This window comes from Protopterus annectens, chromosome 1.part2, assembly GCF_019279795.1.
Source record: "Protopterus annectens isolate FY-2018-M chromosome 1.part2, PAN1.0, whole genome shotgun sequence".
NCBI classification, from domain to species: Eukaryota; Metazoa; Chordata; order Ceratodontiformes; family Protopteridae; genus Protopterus; species Protopterus annectens.
This window is the reverse complement of record NC_056727.1, coordinates 966,029,366-966,053,173: the sequence shown is the minus strand read 5'-3', so window position 1 is coordinate 966,053,173 and position 23,808 is coordinate 966,029,366. Positions and strand designations below refer to the sequence as shown.

The 23,808-nt window shown below is 45.6% G+C and overlaps 1 protein-coding gene across 2 annotated transcripts in view; it reads left to right on the top strand.

The window, feature by feature from the left end:
- The window catches only part of HPCA (hippocalcin), a 778,673-nt gene that overhangs the window by 705,732 nt on the left and 49,133 nt on the right, over nt 1-23,808 (top strand). The gene's annotated exons all lie outside the window — the stretch shown is intronic.

The window sequence follows — 23,808 nt, the reverse complement described above, 5'->3', positions numbered from 1 at the left end:
TTCCTCTAGCTCTTTTTGTTCTTGTACCAGTCACGATTGCTGCTTACACCTTCTGTTGCTGTCTCATAATGTTCATGAACGCAATTAGGTTGACAAGACCTTGGTCCAATAATTTGTTTGAGTAGTGAAGCTAGCCACCATGTAGGGGTATTTCCCTTTCTCTTATATGTTCATAGGTTCATAAGTACTTTCTAGGCTATTGATGTGTGTGGATCTCAAGGAGCCTAGCCTTACATTCCCATGGTAGGTTTTGGCTCTTATATTTTGCATATAAATAACCTCGAAATGGGCTGAAAAAAGATATGTTGGGACATTTATATGTTTCCACTGTTTGTGAAGGACAGAGGTGCTAAACAAGGAGTGAATTTGTGGTTTACCATATATTTGTCTACATTACATTTGAACAGAGTAAGGGACGTAGGTTGCTTTTTGTGGAGTTTTAGACAGTTCCATATTATGGGTATTCTCGGTGACACCAACCTATCCCTCCACTGTGTTCTATTTATTTTGCAAAAGAGATTTGAGATCCTTTGAATGCATACCTCTCAACTGTCCAGAATTTTACCTCATACTTTTGGGCTGTTCATAAAAAAAGGTATGGTATCTTCCAAGTCATTGAGGATTGAAGTCACTAAGTAATGACACACATTTGAGTTTCAGATTTTATATAATTCAGAAAATGCATGCTATTATTCTAGCAACTTTCTGAGTTTATAAGAACAATAGTTAACAACTGTTCCTATTTTGGGGCTTTTGTACCCCCATTATAGGCTTTGTTCAAATTTCTTGTGCTAAGTGGTTGAGAGGTATGCTTGAATGGGTATTTATGATACTACTTGACTTACTAATTTGTAATAGTACTGACAGAACAGGGTCTGTTGAAGCTATATTCGCAAGACAGAGGTCAATTCTCAGTAGTCTACATAATATGGAGAAGCGGGACAAGACTTTGAAGTGGTTTGCTTAGCTTTTATGATTTAGGCCCTTGATGTTTAATGAAAAATCATAGTGGTCATTCCAGCTGTGGCAAGTGTTTGGACAGATACATACTGAAAGGGCATTACACTCCATAACTGGCATATTGAGTGCCCTGTGCACTCATCACTCCTCCTTTTTTCATTGCACAAGCAGTTCTTAATACCTTTGATGGATTGCATTTTAATAGTGATTCATAATGTATATTGCAGGATTGTACCATCCTGTCCATAAAGCAATATTTTCTCAAGTGTAATATGACATAACGTGAGCACTTACAGTCAGATTTATGTTATCCAGTGGAGAACTTAACAACAGTAAATAACACTTTATTACCAGTTCAAATAAAGTTAAATACCAGTCAGGTCCTATGATATACTGGTGTGTTAGTGTGCCTAAACCACTGACAGCTCTCTAGCAATGTTACACCCTGTAACTGCATTAGTTGACTCCAGTCATGTCCTATGGGTATACTGGTGTGTTAGTGTGTTTAAACCACTGACATCTCTGCAGCAATGTTACACCCTGTAACTGCAGTAGTTGACACCAGTCATGTCCTATGGGTATACTGGTGTGTTAGTGTGTTTAAACCACTGACATCTCTTCAGCAATGTTACACCCTGTAACTGCAGTAGTTGACTCCAGTCATGTCCTATGGGTATACTGGTGTGTTAGTGTGTTTAAACCATTGACCTCTCTGCAACAATGTTACACCCTGTAACTGCATTAGTTGACTCCAGTCATGTCCTATGGGTATACTGGTGTGTTAGTGTGTTTAAACCACTGACATCTCTGCAGCAACGTTACACCCTGTAACTGCAGTAGTTGGCTCACCAGATGATACATCATTATTGGGTTCATTCTCAAATTTCAGTTAGCTTTAACTAGCTGACAGACTGCAGCAGTGTTGTTGGGAATCCAGTATAAACTGTTAGAGTGTTAACGGATTTCATGCAGACCACCAGGGTATGCTGCCAAACACCTGATTCCAGCTTGTACTGGGACTCCTGAAAAACTCATTGCTGTCCTTTAAGACATATTCTGGAATTCCACTGTACTTACACATGACTTTATTTAATGTTCAGAGACAGAAACTTAGAATGTTGCTCAGGTTGCTACGTACATTTGGTTGTGGTGTCTGTCAGACAAACCAAGGCAAAATGTAACTACCGAAAAATATAATCATTTGACACTACTGAATTTTTACTACTGGTAAATACATTTTTGGCTATTTTGCAAACTACACCTTTACTATGCCCTGCTCCTACCACATAATACACTATATACAATACACACACACACACACACACATGCACACAGAACAGAGCCCTTGATAGATTTGGGGAGGACATTATATACAGCTGCTAACTCAGCCTTCAGGGCTTTAAACTGACTTCTCTACATCCTTTCCTATTAACAAATGTTGCTGTAACAGATGAAGGCCAAGATAGAGGGGATTGAGGAGAAAGATCTGAGATGATAGTTGCTGGATATAAGTGATCTCTCCTACCAGCTACTCAGACACTGTAAGAGATGTAGCTATGATGCTGTGGGTGCATCATGCATGACAGTAGCAATGGAGTCGGTTATCAGAACACATGTTTGGTTGAGGAGATCGCTTCTACTAGATAGTGTGAAGTCTGAGATTGTAAATGCCCCCTTTAAGCAAGGATGTCTTCAGCCCCTCTGCTCAAGCAGTATATACAAAAAGCTGGAAGAAAAAGGTAAGACTGCCCAGTTAGTTAATCAGATTTTTTAGATATGTGTGCCTAGGTACAACTGGAATTGTGCAGTCAAGACCTGCCCTTCTAATCTCAGGCAATACCTTACTAGATCTGGCAAGGGAGAAAAAGGTAAGTACTAAAAGGAATGGCAAAAAATCATACAGAAGAGCTCAAGGGTAATCATAGTCGAAACCCAATCAAGAGATCAGACTTGACTCAGCCTCGCTGTCCTTCCCCCTTGCTCTAACCTAAGACCATTCTGACCCATCTTCCTCTTTTCCCCTCCTCCAAGTACCTAAGTTAGTTCAAGGTCCAAAATTCAAAGTGCTTCTTCTGTAAGAACTCCTGCCACTCATTCCACAAGGAGCATACATGGTGACCTTAGACGTGAAGGGACACCTCCTTTCACATCCCTTTAGTACATTTCATCTCAGCTGTAAATGTTGTCACATTTGATTTCAGACTACTCTCCATGTAGTGCTAAACATTTAAGTTTAAATAAATCAGGCACACAAGGGCCACAGATGTGTCTTCCTTTTACTTTATCACACGGCTCAGCTTTTGAACTCCTTCACCTTCTTACATGGTATTGGGTGGCACTAATATGCATCTTCAAAATGCTGAGTAAGTCTCTTGTCATTAAACTATTGAAGTAAGCCAACCAGGCTATATATTTACTTGTTGACTAGCTGAAATAATAATAAAATTAAATATTCTAATTGCACTATTTAGGTTGCTAGCGTTGTTATGCCTTTTTTCTGTGCCTCATTCCTAAGGCCTCTTTGTGAGCTTGCTGACCACGTTTTTCTTTTCTTAGCTTTATTGTCTTATTAATCTACCCACATTAGCCTTTCTGAATCTTTTCATTTAGCCTGATTAACATCCACTTTTTGTATTATTATTAGGGCTTTCTAGCTAACAACACTAGCACTTAGAGAAGCAACCTTGTCCTTATAGTTGCATGTGCTGTAGAGGAGGGTAAAATTATAATACTGCAGTTGTTGCAATCAGTAACAATGGAAAAGCCTACTGAAAGGGGGGCATTCATGTTGGATTGCTACAGCTCTTACACCCCAAGATCAATTCCTATTAACTGATTGTTTTTGCAGGACAGCAGCCTTGGGACTTACCCGTTCTGCTCAGCCATGCAAGCTGAGCTTTGCTTTGTTCCTCACCCACCCCATATACTTTCCTTACCTCTTCCCATCTGCTTTAATTACAGTACTCCACCTTTACCTCTATCTCAGCTCCCTTTAATAAATTCCAGTTCTTTTTAATAACCAAACCCACTTCTCCTTCATAACCAAATTCTCAAAAATCACTTACTTCCCACCCTCCCTTTTTTGACATGCCTAGTACACCTAGATGCAAACATCCACTCCTTGTGCATTACACCTTAGTCCTCCTCGCTTGTTTTTCCATCCCACACCACAGCGTTACTTAAAACACCTAATACAATAGTTTCACCTTCTGCTCATCCTAGCTTCTTACCTTCCCAGACACAATGCATTAACTCTTACAGGCATTCTTTCTTGCCTTCCCTAAGTAAAACAAGCACCAGTACGTTCATATAAATACTATGACTACTCTTAGACTCCATCTTACTATACTCTCCGCAGATAGTATTTTCCTTAGCCTCACCTGGTTCTCTGATAACAGTCCCCTTAATACTTGCTACTCTCATAGAATTAACACTCAGCCAAACTATTCCTACCATATAGGACCTCCAGTTAACATCAACTATTACATTAAATTTCTGACTTTTACATCAGGGAGGCAATTCCTACTTCTATTATGAAATACTAATCTAGCCATAGTTAGAATTCAACATTTACTTACTCAGCTCTTCAATGTAGCCTAGAAATTCCTTAATCTAAGTGATGTCCACTCCAATCCTGTGCCCCATGAATGTAGGAATAAAGACTTTAGAATCATCTTCCTCAACACATGTAGCATTAGTAATAAACAGACAACTGTCTAAGCATGGCAGGCCACCACTCAACGACAGATTGTTGTGATCTATATTATGAGTTTGAAAAGACCGGAGAACGAATGGCTTAAACATCGAAAATCCCATACTTCAAAGTCGCTCTTCACCCCTTGCTAATTATATATACCAACTCCGAAAATGCACTACAGTGAGGAAAGGGCAGTTTTTTCCGATCTTCACTGTACCACGATCTCATTAAAAACACATTGATGAACGGCATTTCTGATGGTAAAGCCGTTCGATCTCCAACCTCTTAGATTTTGTGATAGGAACCAGATTGTTGCAGGTGCAGATTTTGTGATAGGAACCAGATTGTTGCAGGTGCAGAAACCTGGACAACAGACAACTTTACCCCTCACATTATAACACATCCACAGATCCTGGACCAAGAATAATGGCAGGTGGAGAAGCCATGATCCTTTTTGAAACAAAACCTCAATATTCAAGTCATCATCTGCTAGCGCAAACCCATTGAATGACACTCCACCAAACTGGGCCTACTGCCATCTAACAATAGTAGAACACACTCACTCCTTCAAAGCATATGTCTGTATACCCCCACCATCTTCCTTCTCCCTCCTGCAAACAACAGTATTAGAAATCTTCTCAAATAAAGTTGCCCAAAACATCATCAAACTTGGTGATTTCAAACATAATGCTAAAGGAAATGAAGGTAAAAAGCTTCTTAGTATAATCTAGAACAACTAGTGAGTGCCCCATCAAGACCAAATCCCTATACAATCAGACCTGATAATTAGCAACATTTAAGAATGTTGCACCAAAATCCAAATCTTTCCAAACAACTTTAGTGACCACTGCCCACTTATCACTTCCCAGTCCTTTAGAACTCCAGGAGGCCTGTACTAATTGTACATGTTAGACCATTCCCAGAACAGCAATCCCGTTTACTCAACACTGTATTAGCAGCAATAGACTGGACGCATATTTATAGCATGTTAAACCCTTCTGCAGCCTAGAATATTTTACATACATCCTCTCTCTGGTTCAAAATATTCTCTTCCAATCCACTCAAAGGAGGCTCAAAGGACATTGCTGCCCTTGACTTAATCCTGAACTAACTAATATAATGAAGGTTAAGAACAAAGCATAGAAAATTTGCAAAATAGTACCCACAGGCAGTCAACTTATTGGATGGGAAATAAGAAATTCACCCCAGGGATCACTTCTGTGGCTCTTCTCGACAGGGGCACAGGAAAATAATTTTTTTGAGTGGCGAAAGCCAGGGTACATTTTTGGCTAGGCTTATACAGGCCCTAGGGCCAATAGCCTAGTACCTACCTATGAACCTATGAACCAAACATAGCTCACCCATTAAAAAAATTGAATTATCAGGAAATGCAGCCAAAGCAGTAAACCTAAGAGAAAACAGGTCTCTCTGCCACTAGTGATCACAAGCTTTTCTGCAATAAATAAAACTGTCATGTCCTATCACTGATCCCCTCTTTCCAGAGTCCCTTCCACTACCAATAATTTAACTTTGCTGACTATAAAACCTTTATACTATATTCATTTCAAACAATAACTTTATCATAGCATATTTGTCTACAGAAGCAGTCAATTACTCTCCCTTACAGTACTTCTGCCACATTTAACTTCTCTGAAATACAGACAGAAGAAACTAAAAAAAAAAAAAAAGAAAACCATAAAAATACATTACAAAACTACCTACTCATATATTTAATATTTCTGTCACCTCTGAAGTAGTTCCACCTCCTTTCAAATAGTTTTGTATCATTTCTGTCCAAAATGTCTCTTCCACAAAAGACTATAAAGATTATCGACCAATTTATGCCCGAGTTCCAATATACTTGAAAAGCTTTTTTTTTTAATTTTACATTTGTTAATCAGGAAAGTCCACTGGACACATGCTCATTTTCAATGGAGGCCTGGGGAGAAAAGCTCCACACAAAAACAATAAAGTAAAAAGATGATGGGCAGGATTCACGAAGGCTTGCACGGAGTGTAAGAGACGTGTAACACTCCATGCAAGCCTCGCGATCCAGGAACAGCCCTTAACTCCGTGTAAGAGACCAGCTAAAACGTCTCTTACACGGACTGGGCGTGGACATGCTAAATACCTCACTTGCAGCCGAAAGGTATGCAAATGAGGTATATTAGCGATCCACGAAGCAGAAACCAGTCCGTGTAAGAGACGTTTTAGCTGCAGAAATGTACTCAGTTGACAACTGAGTATGTTTCTGCAAATTCCACAACGGAGCCATATCAGCTCCAAATAAAGGGTGCATATGTGTCAGGCAGCATGCCAATGGCCAAATATGTGGCCATTGGCAAGGTAACCCGATGCAAAAATAATAAAAATATAACCCAGCGCAGCCCCGCGCAAACGGGCTGCGCTGTATAAAAACATAAAAAAGAAGGTTATAAACCCACAAATGTGGGTTTCATGCAATACATGGAATGACAATGCAGGGACCAGCAGACCAAAAACAACATGGCCACCGTGTAGTGGTTGCTAAGGGGGGAAGCTGAGTCTAAGACATGTAACTAAGCATTAGTAGGCAATCTCATGTAAATGAGGGTTAGGATACTGAATCTCACAGTCACATAGCAAATGAGCACAGTCTGAGTTGTGTAAGAGATACATAAGGGGGAGGAATAGAGTAGGAGATAGGTGACATCACATGGGGGAATGGTAGAAAGAAATGCAGTTCATTGGAGGTCAGTGTAACATGACAGATGACAGACACAGATCATGGAAAGAGGTGTGCCACTAGATAAGTCAGGGAAAGTCAAGAAATGGAAGGTGTACACTGTTACTTACACCAAAGTTTCTTGCTGGGCATGCATGCACACGTGTGCGCGCCATGAAGAGCGAGTAGGGCAGTGTGCACGCGTGTAAGGCAGACTGAGCATGTGGGAGCGTGTTGGGAAATGTTTAACACTGTTTGCACTGGTGTGCGCATGTGTAGGGCAGGCTGAGCATGTTGGAGGCTGTTGGCAGACGTGTAACAGTGTCTGCGTGGGTGTGCGCGTGTTTTAACCCGAATAAGTAGATTCTGAACCGTGTAAGCACGTGTGCGTGCGTGTAAGCCACTGTGAGCATGTTTCTGCTGGTATGCACGTTGCTCCCCCCTGAGGAAACAGAAAGGAAAAAGGAAGCAACAGAATTAATAGGAAGCTAGCAGGGATAACTGCTGAAGCTAGCAGGTGAAAACAATTAGAAGCAGGCAATTACACAGGCAGAATAGTAGCCCAGCCCAGCACTTAAAACTCTGCAAACAGTAGTGCAGGATGTTTCTCTTAAGAGACACTGCAAGACAGGAATAAGCTAATAGAAGTGAAAACTGAAAAGCTTCACTCAGAGCAGAAATGTTAGGGGCTGCCATAGCTGTCATAATGAGACACAGGCGACTTGCTGAGGGTGGTGACAATGCAGATGGTGCCAGACAACCCACAGTGAGGAGACGGAGAAGAGTGTACAGGCCCAGGGTCACCTACCACGGGTTACATGAGCTGGAGATAGTAGAGCGCTATAGAGTGGACAGAGAGCTCCTGCAGCAAATTGTTGAGCTGTGCAGGCCACACCTCACACACAGAACCAACAGAGGGGAACCCATCCCAGTGGAAACCAAGGTATGTGTTGGCCTAAGAATACTAGCAACAGGTACCTTCCAGAGACCAACTGGCGATATGATGGGGATATCACAGGCATCAGCCTCCAGGGTACTGCACCAGTTCCTGGATGCCATGTCAGCACATGTCGGTGATCATGTATATTTCCCCAATGCCCGTGAGGTATTGGTCAGCAATATGCTTCTCTTCCAGCAAATAGCGGAATACCCTGAGGTAGTGGGTGCAATAGACTGCACGCACATACACATCAAAGCACCAGCCGGTGAGTGGGGTAGGGTCTACATTAACCGCAAGGGCTTCCTCCATCAACTGCCAGGTCATGTGTGATGCCCAGGGCATAATAATGAATGTGTGTGCTGGCTGCCCTGGGAGTTACCACAATTCCCACATCTGGCATTTGACGCATCTGTACCAGACATTTGCCAATGGGGACATCCCACACGGACACCTAGTGGGGAATGCAGGTTATGCACTGGAGCCGTGGCTGATGACACCCATCAGAAACGCACACACACCTGAACAGGAATGCCATAATGAGGCACATGCACAAACACGTAATGTAATAGAGCGTGTGTTTGGGCTGCTCAAGTCACGGTTCCGGTGTCTGGACACATCTGGTGGAGCCTTGCAGTACACACCAACTACATGTACCCAAATTGTCATGGTATGTGCTATGCCACATAATATGATCTTGCGAAAACAGCTGCAGCAGGACCAGCATAGGGCTGGGCCAGACAGCCCCCCACCATTGTCAAGGCCATCACAGGCAGAGCGTGACTCAGAGGAGGAACAACCTGAGCCTGCCCCAGTAGGCAGAAGGAGGCGTGCCCAGTATGCCTTGGCCTTGGCAAAGAGGCAACGATAGCACATACACTGGCTCAGTAGGAACCCTGGGAATGATACCCCTCTGACTCACTCAAATAATAACATGGATGCCTAAAATGACATGACCTGCTCACAAACATGTACAGGGAAGTGTAATATGCGCATCCGACAGAGGCAGCCCTGCAGCACCACCTGAGGCATGAATGTCATGTGTTAAGTAATGTAACACCATGTACTATATGCACACCTGAGCACCCTGACTATCATCCACCCTCACCAAGCATGAAGCCACAAAATGACGATGGGATGATCAAGTGCAATAACTGGCTGAAGTAATGCAGTTAGTCAAAGGGGAGCCAATGTGTTTCAGGCTGGGAAGACATGCGGAGCATGACATGATGCACCACCTGCTAGGGGTGGCGTGCACCTATCATTCCATGCCCCATGGATACTGGCAAAGGCTGTCAGTACCCACAGCATGCCCTGAATAGGTAAGTCTCAAAACACAAACCCACCTTCATAGGTACCACAAGGGATAGGAACCAAGATGTAATGCTACCCAATGCCAGAAGTCTAAACAGCAAGATGTGTGCAGTGTAAATGCACACAGTATGGAGAATGTAGATACCAGTCCTGTAATACTGAACTGGGTCAAGGCTCACATCAGCCCCCTAACACTACCAGGTCACACCTCATACTGTGCTGTACAGCCGCAAAACATGGAACAAGCTACAAAAGGAGGGTGACTAGCAATAAATGTCAAGGATAACCACACCCCATGTTGGTACCACAACAAGAAGCAGCATGGATTAGCCATGGTCAAATACCAATGGCTAAAACCGCCTCCCAGTATATAGCCTGCTGCAGACTACTGTCCTAATACCAGGAACTGCACCTGGCCTATGTTGGAATACATGAATATATCAAGCCCCCTAAACCACATTATATTGCTTGACTGAAAATACCCAGACATACACTGGGAGCATTATACTAGCACCAACACAGTAGGAGAAAAGTTCCCAGAATCCATAAACCAAAATGCCCAGGAACAACGTACCACTCCCACAAGAGGGGTAAGCATACTGGATGTGATAATCAGCAACATGTGTACTGGATGGCAAGATGAGAAGTGTATCCCCCACTGGTAAGACCAGACCATAGAGTAATCACACTGGATATACACATCCCGACCCCAGTCCCTGGCCAGAATACCACAGTGAAAGACATGTGTAAAGCATAGGTTGCAGCCCTCCAAACTGATGTTGAATCCACGAAAGGCCCTGTGCAAGTGCAGAATATGGGACACACCGCAGAACATGTTATACAGGCATTCCATGAACACAGCCAGGAATGCTTGGAGTATGCAATCACAAATAACAACAACACACAATGCCATACATGCAGGCATCTGGCATGCTGGACTCCAGCCATTACCAAACCATGCAAGAGAATGAGGAAGCTACCACATGATAGAGCAAACATAAAAAGGGAAGTAATCACTGACCAGTAGTATGGCAATAACATATGTCCCCACATACAATCCACTAAGTCCAGCCACAACAAGTAGAATCTGTGAATCCAGAGGCAATGTGACACATGTCCCAAGTACACAGACAACCACAACACCCCCCAATAAATACAAATATATGTGATAGATGCAACCATGTATCCAAACCAGAGGTTGAGCTCCACCAACTCAGTACTGTCAAAACTAGTCAGGAGGAGAAGGTAACCACATACACCACAAACCCAGTCCCACATAGACCTACCACAACTGTAAACCAAACACATAAACACAGAAAAATATTCCCAGAGGCCCTAATTACAAACACACCACACCAACAGAAGCCACCAAAGCAGATCACAAGCAACCACAACCTCCAAACATAGCACATGCAACGAATAGTACACAAAGCTGGTGTGCCAAACAGTCACAGGCCAGAAGGAGAAACAACATGCCTGATACAGTTGTAATAGGTGTCTGTATAGGCAGACACACTGCTGTCCCACTCACCAGACTGAACAAGGGAAAGGGTAGAGTAAGCTGCCTGTAGGCTGCCACAAAATGCCACATAACACAAGTACGCAGGTCACCCCAAAGCAAGCAGAAATATGATGCACTCAATGTCCATGCTGGTGTGAATGACCTGAGATGTACCTCCCTGGTCTACATGAAAGAGACATGGATGATCCCTCTGAGTATGTACCCCAGGCCGGTATGACACTGGCTGTGTGCAGCATCCAACCCTCACCAAGAATGATGCCACAGTACAAACACAGAATGATCATGTTTAACAGCTGGCACAGTTACAGCTGTCAGTCCAAGAGGGTCTAACGTCTGTCTGCTTGAGATGTCAAGCATGACAAGCCATGCTGCTGTTCCAGGGATGGCTTGCACCTGTTACCCCTGTGCATCTGGATACTGGATAAGGCCTTTGCCACCTCCATAGAGCCGTATGTAGGCAAGGCCAAAAAAGCCTACCCACCACCCTAGAAAACATAAGTGGTAGGAAACATAAGGGTAATGCTGACCAATGCCAGATGTGTAAACTGCAATATGCATGCCCCTGAGGCACTTCCCATTATGGAGAACATCGATGTCTGTGCAGTGACAGAAGCCTGCTGCAAGCCTAGTGATAGCACACCAGCACTACTAGGTTATACCACATATCATGTGTTATGGCCCCAACACCTGCACCAAAACATCAAAGGAGGCGGAGTATCCATATGCAGCACAGACACCCATATGGCCAGGTAACTGACAATGCACAAAGCAGCAGAGACCACCCATGTGCACCTAAGTGTAGTCCAAACTGCTGTACAGTCTGTAGCATGCGACAGACCACACTCTCACACACAAGAACTCCACCCAGACATCCTGAAGACACTGGACAGTATGAATGTCCCACCAAATATCAGACAAGGTACACACAAATTACCACATAGGTGGCAAACCATTATGTATGCAAGGAGTAATCGGGGACCTAGGGACACAAGTCGACAGTAATCTTGTCATGTGACACTCACAATGCCAATGTGGCTAGGAAGATTGTCGATATTGGACACCGTATCATGAAAGGATTCACATCTACATCAACAGAGGTCACTGTGCCGCTGTACTGTTCCCTTATCAGACCCATAATCTAGTACAATGACTCATATGGGATGTACCATACGTGACACCTGCAGCGGTTCGGAAGACCTCATAGTTACCCCACCAAGAGGATAAAGGGTGTGAAATATATGTCATATGCTGCCTGGCTGTAGACACCCCAGCTGAATGCAGTCACAGACTGACTACACAGAGGCATTGTATGTCTGTTGTACAAGGCCATGTCCAACACAGGAGTAATGGACATGCTCCATCACAGGAAATCAAAGCCATTGGAGCTGTGAGAGTGACAGATGTCAGCCTCAACACATAATGAAATAAGATGTGCTGGAGGGACAGATACATAACCCAGAGGCTCCCCACACCCAGAAACAGGATCCCAATCCATGTTAGGCAGAGCCCCTCACTGACACCCCTCAACAGAAATATTGCCAAGTGGATGGATGATCGTACATGTATACTGGCGGTCTTCACTGTGTCACGACCAGACAGAGGCACAGTAAAGAAATTCATAAATGGCCATAATAGAAACATAGCAAGGGGTGGCGAAAGACACACACACTCTGGCTAGGCTTACTAATGCCCTAGGGTGGATAGCCCAGTATGAACCCATGAACCTATGAAGATACAAAATGTACAGGACACTAAGGATAATCACAAGGCTTACCTAACTGATGGTAGGAACCATGTTGGGCATCCACAGATATGCTCCAAATCACACAGATATTACAAACAACATACCAAACACACACACATATTGCTAACATACAACCTGACAGGTGCAGTGCAAACACCCCCCCTCCCAGAATGCAAATTATCTATCCCAGCAGACTGCTGACCCCTGACATTGCAGATGCTGAGGTAACAGCCATCATCTGCAAAGCAAAACACACAGAAGCAAAGGTATGTGATGGTGTCCTGGGCTGAGGCCAACATGGACTCCAAGAATAATGGAATGCCAAATCACACTACTGCCCAATGTCAGCCTTACCACAGGATATGTACCCAAAGAGCAGTGTACAACAACAGTGGTCCTTCACAACAAAGGTGTTGCCTGAATGGATACTGCAAACTACCACCCCAGGATCCTGACAAGCTTGGTCTGCACAGCTATGGAAAGGATCAGTATGTACCGCAGACAGAAGGCTATTGTGGACCTACTGATACTGGACCCTACACAGTGTGGCTGTCGTAAATGCAGATCCTGCCCCTAAACATGTTTGACCCATTTGAAGCAGTCATTAAGGTCATTGATGAGGGCAATGTGGTCCACACAGTGTAGCTGGACCATGCACATGCTTCTAGACAATACCGTACGAGTTCAGTATGGATATGTTCACCAGCTTAAATATATACCCCTGTGTCAGTAGAGGGGTTGCAAACCAGACCAAGGACAGAACTGACATGGTCAGACATGCCGCATCCATGTCAGACTACAAAGCAGATATGAGTGGCATCCCACAAGGCCTGGTCCTGGCCCCCCCCGTTCTGTATATATGTCCCATAGGTATAGGCCAACATGGCAGGACTGTGACTGAACATGTATGCAGAGGAGTACAAACAGCCCACCATATCCGACCCCCAGCTGACACAAGCAACCCACAAAAGGGCCACCTACAAGCAGACAACTGGAGCCATAGCCATGTCAGCAAGCTAATTGCAGAACTGTGTATAGACAACCACCGTGGATATACAGTAAGTGCCCACAAATTACCACACAGGTGTTAACCCATGACTTACCTAACATGTAATGTGAGACCTGGGTACAAAAGGTGATAGATATCCTCCACTGGACAAACATGTGGCTGTAGTGTTCGCAGAAACATATACTATATACCCACCCAAACATGAAGGTTGGCAGATGTAGATAAGGGGATGTCACTGTGGCTCTGCAGTCATCCTCCATCAGCGTCACAGTTGACTACAATAGCCTCTGTGGGATATACCTCAGCAGACACCTCCATCAACTGTAAAGTCCACAACAGTACCCCACCAGGAGTAGCAAAGAGCATGAACAGATGCCATGTGTTGCCTGAGTAAACATACTGCAGCCCCACACACTGCCATACTGCCCAGCTACAGGCAAGCTGTGCCTGATGTATGAAGCCATGTCCAACCTGGAATCAATGAACATGCTGCACCTTGTACAATCTGAATGGCAGTGAGCTATGCACATGAGAGACCTGAACCCCAGCACTGACATACATAGGAGAAGCTGTACAGAATGATCCATAACACAGAAGGCACCCCCACTCTTCAGTAAACTCCTGGTACAGGTCAGCCAGAGAGTCACTTATCGGCATCCCTCAAGAGGAATCCTGATGAGTGGATGGGAGATGGTAGGCTAACCCTGGGTATCACTGTTATGTCAGAGGTAGACGGAGGCACAGTATACTAACCATGACATATGTCATGGCAAACTCCAGTTACAATGTGTGTCGAAGGACAAACACACCCTGTGACTAGCATCAGAAATGGCCTAGGGAACATCGCTAGTGTTTGCCAATGTCCACCCATGTTGTGGAATACACTACCAATGTTGGACGAGCCTGGTGTAGGTAGTCCATATCTGAACATAATGCAACATGGTCATATGTGCACAACTGGCCCCTACACAGTCTGTTGTGCTCACTATGAAGATGTCAAGCAGTCATAGGACTAAAACCCAGGATACTGTCCACCACAGTGAAAGTACTGAACCAGTACACTATACGGTACTACAGTGTTAGGTCATTATGAAAGTATGTTGAGAACTGTCTGCAAAGTATCCCATGCAATCCCTGCAGGCACAGTATAATCCCTGTTGTGGCAGACATGAAGCAGTTGGCCAGTTAGTACACAACATGACACCCAACACACAACCATAAACGTGAGATATTGTTGAAGTTCACACACACCCAAATATGTGGTGGACTTCAGAGTGCAACATATGGAAAGCTCACATGGGCATGCTCGCACACTTTGATAAATGAGGCATATGTCAGACAACATGCCATGGAAAGGCTGAACTGGGCATGCTCACACACTTAGGCCATATCTCCGTTTAGCAGTTGGCCACACATATCTGGTATTTGTACGTGTCAGTCCAGGAACCAACCACAACACAGCAATCTGCCCAGTGCACACAGTAAATGACTACAGAGACATAAGTGATATAGTGGATCGCCGTCATATGCAAACATCTTCCACAGATACACAAGTTGGTCATAGGAACATGGAATGCTATGGCAATAAAGACCTGCAAACAGTAGAACAGCACAACAAATATTGTGCATCCGACAATTGAACATATGAGTGTAGAAGTCAATACTATGCTTGATGCCCTAGGGAATGACAGCTCAGCCAGAGTGTGCTTGGCATCTGCATCCCCAGTACAGTAGGCTACTGTGCCACTGTAAAGTAGGTCACATAAGGCAACATGTGAGGCTAGTGAGCTATGCCTCTGTCAAGCAGGGGCACCGTGGAGGTCCCAGGGATTGAATGTGCTAAGCCACAGCCATGTTGTCGGTGTGTGCTGGAAGAGGGTTGCTGAGGATCTCTAACAGTAAGTGTCCATCAATAACAGACTGAGGGGAGCCCTATCTGCATTCTCTGGACAATTCCACTGTCAACACTGTGTTGTAATGATTATGTGTGAATGAAGTGCCGTGCCGGAACTGTTCACAGATGTCCTCCCTCTGTGGGCTACAACTCTGCAATGTATTAGCTCACTCTGTCTGTTGTACGGCTCATATATGGCTGGTGTACACCTGACAGGTGTCTTGTTGTGGAGCAGTCATGGGTATATTTGGGATAGCATGATCAATGCAAACCATACACATGCTCATAGAATGCAATTGTCAAGGATTATGCTGAGTGGCCAGTATAGTCCCCCAGCATGGGTCCTCTGAAGTCGTCCATCCCAGTCTTCACAAGTGTAGAGTGTGCTTGTGCTAAATACAGTTTGTGTGCAGTGACAACCTTGCCTGGGGGTGGAGATGGGATATGGATGTCCAGGGAAAGGTGGGTATGGTCAGATATCAACAATGGTGGTCTACCTCTGGTGTGGAACAGTGAGTACCCACGTTGCAGATGGACAGGTGCAATATGTATTCCCCCATGTGGCTGTGGTGTGTGGTTCTGCCATAGCACATGGACCCACAAATTGTAGTGGCTGTAGGGTAAAGTGGTAGAGGCCTGAGTAGTTCTCATGCACAATATGCCTGCACCTGATGTTAACAACTGGAATGGTGTATGTGAACACCTGCATATCCCGGCACTGTTCCCAGGGAAGCTAAGTGTGTGTCCTGGATGTGGGTGTGGTGTTCTGGACTGGTTGTGTTGTGTGTGACAGGTCCTGTGGTCGCAAAGCATGGTATAGAACATAACCTGCCAGTGCGATGTGCATATCCGACCCTGACATAGGTGGCTGCAAATGCATATATATGCTATCCCCCACCTGACAGGTAGTACTACATGTACATACCTCTGTAGAAATAAAGATGTCAGCACCCTATAAATACTGCAGGTGCAGAACAGATGCCCAGTAATTCTGATAGTGCGCTCTGCTAATGCGTCTCCCTCAAGTGTCATAATATAGTTAGGTAGGGGTTTGAATCCTGCAAATGCTCAGAGTGTGTGTGTGTGTGTGTGTGTGTGTGTGTGTGTGTGTGTGTGTGTGTGTGTGTGTGTGTGTGTGTGGGTGGGTGAGTGGGGTTTGTGTGTGTGAAAGGCTGTGAGAGGGAAATGTCCCTTTTGGCAACTGGGAAAACACACTACAGGATGCACATTCCCCTTTCTAAACACTGATGATGTCAGCACCCTATAAGTACAGCAGGAGAAGGGAAACCTCCCAGTAATGCGAATAGCATGCTCTGCTAATGCGTCCATCTCGAGTGTCATAACATAGGTAGGGGTTTGAATCCTGTAAATGTTCAGTGTGTGTGTGGAGGGGGTTAGTGTGTGTGCAAGTCTGTGTGAGGGAGATGTCCCTTTTGGCATCTGTGAAAGCACTCTACAGGATGCACATTCCCCTATCTCAGCACGGATTATGTCAGCACCCTATAAGTACAGCAGGAGAAGGGAAACCTCCCAGTAATTCGAATAGTGCACTCTGCTAATGCGTCTCTCCCGAGTGTCATAATATAGTTAGGTAGGAGTTTGAAACCTGTAAATGGCATGTGTGTGTGTTTGGATGTTGGGACTCTGTGTGTGTGCAATTCTGTATGAAAAACATGTGCTTTTTTGAAATCAGGAGATCACACTACATGATGCACATTACCCTTTCCAAACAGTGATGATGACAGCACTCTATACATACAGCTGGAGAAGAGACATCTGCCAGTAAACAGAATAGCGCAACCTGCTACAGCGTCACTCTCAAGTGCCATAACATATTTAGGTAGGGGTTCGAAACCTGCAAGTGTGTGTGTGTTTGGATGTGGGGAGTTTGTGTATGTGCATTTCTGTATGAAAAACATGTTAGTTTTGGCAATCAGGAGATCACACTACCAGATGCACATTACCCTTTCAAAACACAGATGATGTCAGCACCCTATAAGTACAGCCAGAGAAGAGGAACCATCTAGTAATCCGAATAGTGCGCTTTGCTAATGCGTCTCTCTCATGTGTCGTGACTTAGTTAGGTAGGGGTATGAATCCTGCAAATGGCAAGTGTGCGTGTGTGGGGGTAGTAGGGTGTGTGTAAATGCAAGTGTGAGAGAACAGATCCTTTTGGCAGATACTACAATGCACCAGATGCTGCATATTCCCCCAGTAAACACAGGGGATGTCACCACACTATTAGCACAGCCAAACAGGGCTAGTTGGCCAGTAATGCCAATAGTGCGCTCTGCTACTGGATCTATTACCATTGTCAGAGTACAGATAGGTATGTTTTGGTAACCCACAACTGCCACGTGTGGTTGTGTCACACATTATGACCTTGTGTGGGTCTTTGTGCATAACAATGCATGCCATTGCCTAAACCAGCAATGGCATTGCACACATGATGTATGTGTGTGACACATACACATAAATACCTGTGACCTGCAGTAGTTACCATGTCTGACACATGCCTCGAGTAGATAAATGGTATTTGCAATGTATACCAATATGACTGTGTCTTACTGTGCAGGGGCCGCAGGCAGTATGTGTTTATACAGTGTGGGTGTATATGGTAAAATACCTACAGCAGGGGATACACATCTGGTCTGGGTCATATAGTCTACATGTAGTTGATGTACAGGTGCTGCATGTTCCCACCTGTTGTGGGAGTGGTAACATGTCATTCCACTGCAATTCAGTGACCACATGCTGTGAACCCTTCAACTAGTGTGTTGTAGCTACAGTAATGCTCACGCACAATGTTTGGCTGGATGCAGTCCAGCCATATAAAGACAGTTCTTGAGACTGTCATATTGCCAGTGTTGTTATGGAGGATAGGTGGTTTTCCTGTGTATGGGAGGGTTGTGTGTGCCAGGCTATGAACCAGATGGCAGTCCGACACACTGTTAGCTGCACATGATTAGGCCCTGATGTTTTGTGCTGTGCCAACAACCTGGAGGTGTGTGTATCTGTGGTGCCTTGGGATACCACCCCCCTGTCCATGTGTGTTACATGTGTAGGGGACGACAGGCATGGTATGAGGCATAACCTGTCAGTGATGGGTTACACCTGTGAGCCATGAATCAGGACTCTGGTACTGCACAGACATTGCAGTTCACCGTGCTGAGGACAGTGTCCAGTGCATGCATCTTGCGGTGTACACTGCTGGTGTTGTGTAGCAGCACTGTTAGTGTCCTAACCTGTGTGATACCCACGGAGGTGGCTATGTAATCCGTGTCCTGCAGCATAAGGCAGTATGTGTGTATCAAAGAGCTTCACCAATATACATCGGGCCATGGGTGTCACGTGCAAGCTGACCCTTGCACATCACTGTGGCTTCCCTAGCATGTTAGCACATGTTGACAGCCAGCGGATACCCTATGAATGACATTGGAGACAGAGCAGAATGTAGACATACAACACCCTTCCTACATATAGTGGTAGCATACCTGGTGAGGGTATGTTAGCAACCAAGATCAGGCTCATACTGGCCTGTGCCACATGCTGAGAGATCCATTCTATGTTCCCTATCATGTAGTCCAGGGAGGTATGTCTCAGGTCATCCATAGTGGCATGGTCAATGAGTGAGTCATGTGTCCATGCCTCTGACTGACCTGTATGCATGTGTTCTGTGGTGGACCATAGTGCCCCTGAGGCATATCACTGTGACCTTCACCAGATACAGCCTGTTGAGCGGGACCCCAGTGCAGCACCCAAGACAGGTACCTGACACATCTGTATCAGGTGTGTTGTGTAGCCCTATAGGCTGTGAGTGTGTGGCACACAGGATGTGTGTGCCATGTGTGGCATGTGCTCTGTTCCGATGGAACATATGCCTGTGTGCCAGCTGCGGAGGTGTGTGATGCTCAGGCAGGATGCTATTCTGAGTCCCCACGTATGCCCCAGTGTGTTCAGCATGCTGTCAGTGCGTGTCTATGTCTGACTTGTATTGTAGTCACTGTAATATGACATGCCACCTGACAGGGTATGGCATTACTGGGTTCAGAGAGCTCAGTCCCCAGATTGGCTATGTGGTGGCATCCCACACATGTGTTGTACATTCCTGGCCAAGGGTGATGGCTGACTGCATACATGTGGCAGCTGTGACATTGCCACATGACTCACATAAACCACAACTGGACCATAGAGGTGATTCACAGGTTACTTTTGCACATGCTACCTTAGTAGTGTGATTGCCATGGTGAGTACCAACACATAGGGCCAATGGGGAACAACATACTGAAGGTGTGTATGTGTGGGTGTACTGCTACTGTTTCATAGCACTGACATATATGACTGCATACGTGGGTAAATGCCAGGTAAGACATGTGCAATGTGTCACAGGCAACGTACATGCAAACAGGACGAACAGTGATGTTCTGCCATGTGTAAACCTGACATACGTATCGTACTCTATGCAGATGTCACTAGGTGTCCACAGAAGCACTGTAACTCTGCATTGCAGGTGTAAGCAGTGTTCCAGGGAACCCCAAGCGAACATGCATGCAAACAAAGCTACAGTAAGCAGGGCTGGAAGTAGTTCATTGTACAACAAAGAAGGGGTAACACTAACAGTAAGTAACAATGCAAATATGTAGGCACTATCAACATGTACCCAGGAATACACAGCGCAGATGCCCATGGTAGAACTGATATTATGTCATAGTTAATTGTGATTTGGATTACATTGGTACTGCACACATATCAACATGCGCAAACATCCACATTGCATAGTCGTTGTGGGCAACTTGACACCATTACTGTACATGTCCACCATTGCATATCACTACTTGCATTAGCTTCCCCCCTGTGCTACCCATGTATGCGGCTATCTGTTGACATCCTTACCACCAGCATGCAATTATGTGCAGCTGTTACACTTTGGTACGTACTATGGGTGCAGATAACAATTCAGGACATTCATACGGTTACTGCATCAGGCATGCTGGGATATACACACAGTCATATCAGCACACTGTACTGTTACCAACATGATACTACTAATACATTTCTATGTAGTCACCCTGTGCATCAGCAACGTGTTTACCTGTTCCCGCAATGATGTTGGAGATTGCAGGAGGTGGCACAGTGTCATCATATGCACAGGGTGTGAATTAGGTATGCCTGAGTCTGCCACTGATACCACCAGTTGACATGTGTGTGTATGTGTGTTGGTGAGGGGCAGCAGTACAGGGTGGGGCACTGTTGGTGCAGTGTGTGCGTGTATGTGGTCACCCTAGGTGTTAACATTTCGCATGTGTGTATGCATGCACACAGTTCCACCTCATGGCTGCCATATACAGGGGTTTGTGGACAGCCACAGACTGCACCTGGCAGGTCATACAGATCAGTGTCTGTGGGCACGGACACGGTACCTGTGCCTGGCAGGGGTGCTATGGACCGTATCTAGTACTAAGCCAGACTGGGTACTGTCATCAGAAGTGGGAGTGTGTTGACTGGACACAGGTCCCTGTTGGGACTGTCCAGAGCCACGTGCACGTGGTCTCCTGGGGCGTTCTGATGACAGCACAGACCCCCAGGCACTATGGGGGCGTGTGCGGGCCTGTTGTCAATCGCGCCGACTGCCAGCTGCTGCTGTTGCTGGCATACGGCCACGTCGACACCGCAACCACCCACCATTGCCCTGGCTCATGGACATTTGGTTGTGGAACTGCTGTAATATGTCCCCACAACGTCTGTCTATGACATCGGTGAAATTACGGATAGCATCCGCGATGTCATGCATACTGTCAGTCATGGCTGTGTGACATGCTCTCAGCTCCCTCAGACCCTGTCTGGTGTACCTTTCATACGCGACTGTGCCTGCATGACAGCCCGAAACATAGCTGAGGTTGACAGACCTCTTTGGGCACGTCTGCCAGAGGCAGTATGCCCATGGATGCTCCCACAAGAACCCATGGGCAACTGTCTGTGTGGTACCATCGCAGGACCCTGCCCATGGCTGCTGTGTGGGGAAGCATGTGCCACAGATACCACATTACCCTGGTCAATGCCCACTGTATCCTGTCCATCACCTAGGGACAATGGTGACAAAGGATGTACTGGCAGGATGACTGTGCGCAATGATGGGGTTGACAGCTGTGTACTGTCAATTGGCTGACCAATGGCGGACCCTGACACACCTTCCTGTACCATTACACAGATATCATCATTACCAGTACCTGTGGCACCAGATTCAGGTTCCCTGCTGCAGGAAACCAAAGCAGCACCAGAACCTGTGGGAGGAAGACAGGAAACACAGTTTACAGTGTCCACACATTGTTACCAGTGATGCACTTATGCACACATGGACACATGCACACATGCACACATGGACACATGGACACAGGCACACATGCACACAGGCACACATGCAGGCATGCACACGTGGACACATGCACACATGCACACATGCGCACGTGGACACATGCACACGTGGACACATGCACACATGCACACGTGGACACATGCACACATGGACACATGCACACATGCACACGTGGTCACATGTACACATGCACATGTGTACACATGCACACATGCACACGTGGACACAGGCACACATGCACACATGCACACATGCACACGTGGACACAGGCACACATGCACACGTGGACACAGGCACACATGCACACATGCACACATGGGCACAGGCACACCTGCACACATGCACACATGCACACCCCGCAGTATACACACAAAGCACTACTGAGTTACTTACACTAGTGTTACTAACACTATCAGGACTATTATAGGTATTGTTAAACACACTCACCAGCATGGATGGCCTGCCTTGCTGTAACCCCGGAGGGACCTGCAGAAATAATGAGATTAATGTCAGTGGGCACAACTGTGCCATTGATACTGCATATGATACAGTGCAGTAGTACACCAGTTGCCTTTCACACGTCAGCTGCTGATATTGCCAATATCACACATGCACAATTACATACTATGATGACAGCTACATACCACGGACACACCTTACACATGCATTAACTAACAGTGTACAGAACAGTCAAGTGTACATATGGCATATTACCTGCACGCTCCATGTCGTGCTGCTGTGTGGATCCAGCTTCCATCATGATGCAGGTGTATTGCTGTTGCTGTTCCAGGGCTGGAGCCACAACACTTAGGAGTAGCCCCTCCAGTCTGGTGAGGGGGGATGTGTGGCCACCCCACCTCCTGTGGCAACCTGTTGCCTGTGGATATCCGACGCACGCTGATGGACATTTCTGATTAAATCACTGCAGTGATGTCGTACCTGCTCATATGTCCTATTATGCGTGCCAATGTTATTTACCCTACGGACAAGGTCTTGCCATAGTGCAGCCCTCTCCTGCTGATTCTGACTGGTGCGGGAAAACAGTATGTCATACTCCCACACCAGACTCTGGTGTATCTCCTCATCTTCCGCTGCAGAGTAGGCGGGATTACGCTGATGCGCCATCTCCCTGGAAGAGAACACAAACAGGATATCAGCAGACTATGTCAGCAATATATGGCACACATACTATACATGATACTCATGTGTAGTGATATACTACTACTCCCATATGTTGCATGTGTGTGTCTCGTGGTGGATACACAAGTACATGGCCAGATATCAGTGCTCAGCCAACACCTGTGCAACAATACCTGCCACATTCCACACAACATAGTAGCATGCCCCATCGGTCAGCACACACTGACAGGTCCAATGCACAACCTCACTCTGGGGTTCATCCCAAGGTACTGGATGTGGGACGCCATCCACTAGTGTGATGTGGACACAAGTTACTCGGCCTGGATATACATATCCCACCACCACCACCAGCACAGTAGACTACTTTGATATGTATGTGATTAGACAGTTATTCACTTGTTAGGACTGAGATGGTATCCATGCAGCACACTGGGCCAGTGGAAGCCACAACCCACACTGCTGACCCCTTTGCAAATGCTTACCACGGACATCCCACAAATTGCATGGAAATTGC